Source organism: Carcharhinus amblyrhynchos, chromosome 3, assembly GCF_965287045.1.
Source record: "Carcharhinus amblyrhynchos chromosome 3, sCarAmb.v2.hapA, whole genome shotgun sequence".
Taxonomy (NCBI): domain Eukaryota; kingdom Metazoa; phylum Chordata; class Chondrichthyes; order Carcharhiniformes; family Carcharhinidae; genus Carcharhinus; species Carcharhinus amblyrhynchos.
Window position 1 is genome coordinate 69,323,278 of NC_137326.1, and position 7,479 is coordinate 69,330,756.

The following is a 7,479-nucleotide window of genomic DNA, read 5'->3' on the forward strand; positions in this document are numbered from 1 at the left end:
GTAAGGCTGAGCTGCCTTCTTGAACCACAGCAGTCCATGTGGTGTATGTACACCTAAAGTGCTGTTAGAGAAGAAGTTCCAAGATTTTGACCCAGTCAAGTGAAGGAATGGTGATATGTATCCAATTCAGGATGATGAGTAGTTTAGAGGGGAACTGGCAGTTGGTGGTGTTCCCATGTATCTGCTCCAGTAGTTGGATTGGTAGCCACAAGCTTGGGTTGATGAAAATCTTCTTCAGGAGCTTTCTTATTGCAATCTCCCTCCTTTGGTGAGGTGGCGAGATGTTGCTCAAGATTGGGATTGATTGGAAGATTCCCGACATGATATGCATTCTACAAGGCTACAAGAAGAAGGCATGTAGAATCACCAGCACCAATGCACCCCTCCCCAATCAGCACAATGCATTCTATGCCGGTTTTGCGCAAGATATCAACAAGAGCACGCCTTCCAACCCGGAAGCCTTGGCCAAACCTGAATCCGAGGTCACCATCGCAAACATCAGATCAGCCATCTCGAAAGTCAATTCATGGAAAAGAACTGGCCTAGTTGGGGTACCTGGACGAGCACTCAGATTCTGCGCGGACGAGTTGGCAGGGGTATCGCAGATATCTTTAACCCTCTTCACATGAATCAGGGGTCCCTATCTGCTTCAAGAAGACAACCATCATCCCTGTACCAAAGAAAAGCCAGGCAGCGTGCCTTAATGACTATTGCCCAGTGGCTGTGACATCCCTCATTATTAAGTTCTTTGAAAGGTTAGTCTTGGCACAAATCAATTCCAGCCTTCCAGATTGCCTGGATCCACAACTATTCGCCTATCACCACAAAATATCCACAGCAGACACTATCTCCTTGGCCCTACAGTCAACATGGAACACCTAGATAACAAAGACACTTACGTCAGACTCCTATTTATCGACTACAACTCAGTCTTCAACACCATTATTCCTATGAAATTCATCTCCAAACTCCATGGCCGTGGGCTCGGCTCCTCCTTTTGCAACTGGATCCTAGACTTTCTAACCCGCAGACCGCAATCATTAAGGATAGACAACAATACCTCCTTCACGATCAATCTCAACACTGGTGCTCCACAAGGCTGTGTCCTCAGCTCCTTAATATACTCCTTATGCACCTATGACTGTGTGGCCAAATTCCCCTCCAACTCGATTTTCAAGTACACTGATGACACCACTATGATGGGTCGGATCTTAAACAATGATGAGATGGAGTACAGCAAAGAAATAGAGAATCTGATGAACTGGTGCAATGACAATAATCTCACCCTCAATGTCAACAAAATGAAGCAGCAAGTCATTGATTTAAAGAAGTGTGGTGGAGGACATGCCCTTGTTTACATCACTAGGGACGAAGTGGAAATGGTCAAGAGCTTGAAGGCTTCCCGGTTACCAACAACTTGTCCTGGTCGCTCCATGCTGATGCTATAGTTAAAAAAGCCCACAAATGCCTCTACTTTCTTACGAGGCTAAGGAAATTTGGCATGTCCACAACAACTCTCACCAACATTTATAGATGCACCATAGAAAGCATTCTTTCTCGTTGTATCACAGCTTGATATGGCTCCTGCTCTGTCTAAGACTGCAAGAAACTTCAAAGGGTCACGAACGAAGCCCAGTGCATCACTCAAACTAGCCTCCCATTCATTGACTCTGTCAACACTTCCCACTGCCTCAGAGAAGCAGCCAGCATAATCAAGACATGCTCTGTTCCACCTTCTTCCAAGGGGAAAAATATACAAAAGTCTGAGGTCACGTAGCAATCGACTCAAGAACAGCATCTTTCCCGCTGCCGTCAGACTATTGAATGGACCTACCTAGTGTCTTTCTCTACACCCTAGCTATGACTGTAAAGCTACATTATACATCCTATCCTTTCCTTCTCTATGAATGGTATGCTTTGTCTGTATAAGATGCAAGGAACAATACTTTTCACTGTATACTAATACATGTGACAATAATAAATCAAATCAAAAATCACTTATGAGCGCTCTGAAGTGTCTCCGTCGAAGATTAAAATTTATTTATTAGTGTCACAAGTAGGCTTACATTAACATTGCAATGAAGTTACTGTAAAATCCCCCAGTCGATACACTCTCACACCTGTTCGGGCACACTGAGGGAGAATTTAGCATGGCCAATGTACCTAACCAGCATGTCTTTCAGACAGTGGGAAGGACCTATAACACCCAAAGGAAACCCACGCAGACCTGAGGGAAAACATGCAAACTCTGTACAGACAATCACCCAAGTCAGGAATCAAACTTTGGACTCTGGCACTGTGAGGCCACAGAGCTAACCACTGTGCCACTCAGCTACCCTCATTTGATGGCATCAGTAACCCAAGGAGAAGGGACTCTTAAGAATTTGACAAGGACCCATGTGTTCCACACCATGGCACATGCTGCGGATTATCCTTAGAGCCATTTTCAGTTAAGGTAGTTAGCACAAGGACCTGGTTTCACATGCTTCACCCTTGCTTGTTTGAAGATATACAGGCTAATTGGATTATAGTAAATGTGTGGGGTTACAGGGATATGGTGGAGGGGTTGGGGAGAGGAGTGGGGGGCCGCAGGGGTGGGTGGGGGGAGTTGAGCCAAAGTAAGATGCTTTCTCAGAAAGTCAGTGAAGACTCAATGTCCAAAAGGCCTCCTTCTGCACTGAAGGGATTCTATAATTCTACAATTCTATAATTCTCTGTTCAGCTTTCAAGAATTTCTCCACCATTACCATTGAACTGATGAAATCTCTTTATATAGAAACCTTAGTGATGCCACTGTTAATCAAAAACTCCAGTTCAGAACACTGAATTATATCAATTATCTGTAATATAAAGTGCTTTCAAGAAATCACTCAGAGGAATTATTGTCCTGCACTTGTACGAAGTGGCAATCATCATTGGATTGCCACTTCACTTGAACTTTTTAACTTCCCTGCAGTGTTCTGCATTTCCGACCGATTCTTCTGAGCCCAGTTTCTTCACAAATACAGATCCAGAAACACAAAGGTACAGGAATGTTCCCACAGAGATCTCCATGGCAATTCTCTGGGGAGAAGACAAGATATACCCTCTTTTTATAACATGTGTAAGCCAAGTTTCAACGTTTGGTGTGAATATGATTGAATAGGTGAAGAGATGAATTTTAGTTACTGAATGGGTGAGTGGATGAATGAGTGAATGGGCAGGGTGCTAGGGTGGCTGGTAGGTAAGGTGACTGGGTAAGGTGGCAGGACGATAAGGTGGCAGGTGGGAAGGGTAGCATGTGGGAATGATGTTGTGTGAGTGGGGGAGTGCATGTGGGTCTGGTGGGTAATCAGGTGAGGTTGGTAAGCTGGAGTAAGAGGGTGACGTGTCGGGTCAGGTGGCAGGGTGATCGGGGGTCAGGGCTGCAGAGGATCGACAGAGGATTCGGGTGATTGAGCAAGGGAGTCAGTGTGACTGGTTTGTGAGTCAATTCTGCTAATAACCTCGAAGTTAGGCTAACATTTCTTGTCTAATGTCCTGGTTAGCTATTTAGTTAATTACTGCGTCACTTTCTGAATCCCTCAGCTCTAACTCAGAATGGGAGGCTTTTATGGAGGATCGCAAGGGACAGGGAAATTACAAGGTTAAAATTCCCTGGCAATTCCCCTGGGGTGGAGATGCCAGCATTGGACTGGGTAGGTACAGTAAGAAGTCTCACAACACCAGGTTAAAATCCAACAGGTTTATTTGGTAGCACAAAATTTCAGAGTCTCACTCCTTCTTCAGGTGAATGAAGAGTTGTATTCACAAACAGGGTAAACAAAAACACAAACTCAATTTACAAGGTAATGGTTGGAATGTGAGTCTTTATAGGTAATCAAGTCTTTACAGGTACAGACAATATGGGTGGAGAGAGGGTTAAGCACAGGTTAAAGAAGTGTGAATTGTCTCGAGCCAGGAGGGTTCGATGTTGGTGAGATGTTGCAAGCTCAGGCAAGTCGTGGGAGTTACAGAGAGTGTGACATGGGGATTGAATCCGAGATTCCCCCCTGAGAGGCAGCAGGATCGGCCGCCGACCAGCCCGCTGTTACAGATACTGTAAGAACAAGCCATACCCCAAATCTCGTTTTTGTCGGAGTGTACCCGATCCCAAGATCTGGATTTTCGACCTTGGCCGAAAGGCAAAGGTGGATGAGTTCCCGTTATGTGGACACATGGTCTCTGATGAATATGAACAGCTATCCTCCGAAGCTTTGGAGGCTGCCCGTATCTGTGCTAACAAGCACATGGTGAAGACCTGTGGCAAGGGTGGTTTCCACATCTGGATGCGCCTTCACCCTTTCCATGTCATCTGCATTAAGATGTGCCGGTGCTGATCGTTTGCAGACTGGTCTGCATGAGGCTTTCGGGAAGCCACAGGACACTGTGGCATGGGTGAACATTGGCCAGGTCATCATGTCAGTGTGAACCAAGACACAGAACAAGGAGCACATGATTGAGGCCCTCCGACGGGCAAAGTTCAAGTTCCCTGGGCGGCAGAAGATCCACATCTCCAAGAAATGGGGCTTCACCAAGTTCAACACCAAGGATTTTATAAGAACATAAGAACATAAGAAATAGGAGCAGGAGTAGGCCATCTGGCCCTTCGAGCCTGCCCCGCCATTCAATAAGATCATGGCTGATCTGTCGTGGCTCAGTTCCACTTTCCCGCCCTCTCCCCATAACCCTTAATCCCCTCTCTTATCAAAAACCCATCAACCCGCTTCTTAAAAATATTTAGCGAGGCAGCCTCCACCACTTCAACGGGCAGAGAATTCCAGAGATTCACCACCCTTTGAGTGAAGAAGTTCCTCCTCAACTCCGTTCTAAACCGTCCCCCCTTTATCTTGAGGCTGTGCCCCCTAGTCCTACTGTCTTTTTTGAGCGGGAAGAGTCTCTCCACCTCTATCCTATCCATCCCATTCATCATCTTATACGTCTCAATGAGATCTCCCCTCATTCTTCTAAACTCTAACGAGTACAAGCCTAGTTTATTCAGCCTCTCCTCATAGCTCAACCCCCTCAACTCCGGTATCAGCCTAGTAAACCTCCTCTGCACTCCCTCCAAGGCCAAAATATCCTTGCGCAGGTGCGGCGCCCAAAACTGCACACAGTACTCCAGCTGCGGCCTCACCAATGCCCTATACAGCTGCAGCAAGACCTCCCTACTTTTATATTCAATCCCCCTCGCTATGAAGGCCAGCATCCCATTCGCCTTCCTGACCACCTGCTGCACCTGCAGGCTGGGTTTTTGCGACTCATGCACAAGGACCCCGAGGTCCCTCTGCACCGTCGCCTGCTGCAGTTTTTCGCCACGTAAGTAATAGTCCTTCCTACCATTCTTCCTACCAAAGTGGACCACCTCACACTTGCCAACATTAAATTCCATTTGCCATTTCCTGGCCCATTCGCCCAGCCTATCTAGATCCTTCTGCAGACTCTCCACACCCTCCGCACAATTTGCCTTTCCCCCAATCTTGGTGTCATCAGCAAATTTCGACACCCTACACTCAGTTCCCTCCTCCAGATCATCTATATAAATGGTAAATAGCTGAGGCCCCAGCACCGACCCCTGGGGCACTCCACTAGTCACCATCCGCCAATCCGAATAGCACCCATTGACCCCCACTCTCTGCCTCCTATTTGACAACCAATCCTCTATCCACGCTAACACCCTACCCCCAACTCCATGTCCTCTGACCTTATGAGATGTTAGCAGAGAAGAAGCTGATCCCTGACGGCTAGGGTCAAGTATATGCCAGCCCAGGGCCCCCTCAATGTGTGGTAGGCACTGCACGTGGTTTAAATGCGTGACTTTGCTGATGGGACAGTTTAAACATTAAACAGAAAGTTTTAGTGAGAAAAAACAGATAGTGTGACATGAACCCAAGATCCTGGATGAGGCTGTCCTCATGCGTGCGGAACTTAGCTATCAGTTTTTGCTCGGCGATTCTGCATTGTTGTGTGTTATGACGGCCGCTTACCTGAAGATGAGAAGCTGAATGCCCATGACTGCTGCAGTGCTCCCCGACAGGAAGGGAACACTCCTGTCCGGCGATTGTCGAACGGTGTTCAGTCATCTGTTGTCATAGCATCTGAGTGGTCTTGCCAATATACCATACCTTGGGGCATCCTGTCCTGCAGCGTATCACGTAGACAACATTGGCCGAGTCGCCAGAGTATGTACCGTGTATCTGGTGGATCATGTTCTCATGTGAGATGGTGGCATCCATGTCGATGATCCGGAACGGCTTGCAGAGATTGCTGTGGCAGGGTTGTGTAGACATTGATGATGGAGCGGAGAAGTTACAACATTTTCTTTGGAGCCTTCAACATGCCATTGGCAAAGACAAACATCTTGCCAGGACCATCCCCACTCTCCCACTTCTTGCCTTCAAACAACTGCACAACCTCAAACAAACCATTGTCTGCAGCAAACTACCCAGCCTTCAGGAGAACAGTGACCACGACACACACAACCATGCCACAGCAACCTCTGCAAGACATGCCGGATCATCGACGCGGATGCCATCATCTCACATGAGAACACCACCAGGTACATGATATATATTCTTGCGACTCAGCCAATGTTGTCTACCTGCTATGCTGCAGGAAAAGATGTTCCGAGGCATGGTACATTGGCAAGACCGTGCAGACGCTACGACAATGGATGAATGAACACCGCTCGGCAATCACCAGGCAGGAGTGTTCCCTCCTTGTCGGGGAACACTTCAGCAGTCATGGCCATTCAATGTCTGATCCTCAGGTAAGCGTTCTTCAAGGCGGCCTTCACAATAACGCAAGATCGCTGAGCAAAAACTGATAGCTAAGTTCCGCACACATGAGGAAGGCCTCAACCAGGATCTTGGGTTCATGCCATACTATCTGTAACCCCCAGGACTTGCCTGGGCTTGCAAAATCTCACTATCTGTCCTGGCTGGAGACAATTCACATCTCTTTAACCTGTGCTTAACCCTCTCTCCACGCACATTGTCTGTACCTGTAAAGACACAAATTACCTGTAAAGACTCGCATTCCAACCATTAGCTTGTAAATTGAGTCTGTGTCTTTGTTTGCCCTGTTTGTGAACACAACTCTTCACTTATCTGACGAAGGAGTGACACTTTGAAAGCTTGTGCTGCCAAATAAACCTGTTGGATTTTAACCTGGTGTTGTGAGACTTCTTACTGTAATTCCCCTGGAGATCACTATTTTGGGGTTCCAGGCATTCCTGTCGTGAACTTGAATCATATATCTGGTCTCCATCAGTCTGGAGACTGACAGATCTGAGCCTATGGCACATCTGTGACTCAGTAACATATCGAAGGGATCACTGAGCCTATACTGATCCCTCTAAGTATTTACCAATCCAATACCACTTTTACAATTCTCATCTCATGCACGATATGTGAAACACATTTGATGCTGAAATTAATGAAACTAAGCAGTGAAATCATT

General features: G+C 46.8%; 1 pseudogene; it reads left to right on the top strand.

Moving 5' to 3' along the window:
- Window positions 1-281: 281 nt before the first annotated feature.
- On the top strand, window positions 282-5,827 carry LOC145341192 (large ribosomal subunit protein uL16-like; annotated as a pseudogene).
- The last annotated feature ends 1,652 nt before the right edge of the window (window positions 5,828-7,479 follow it).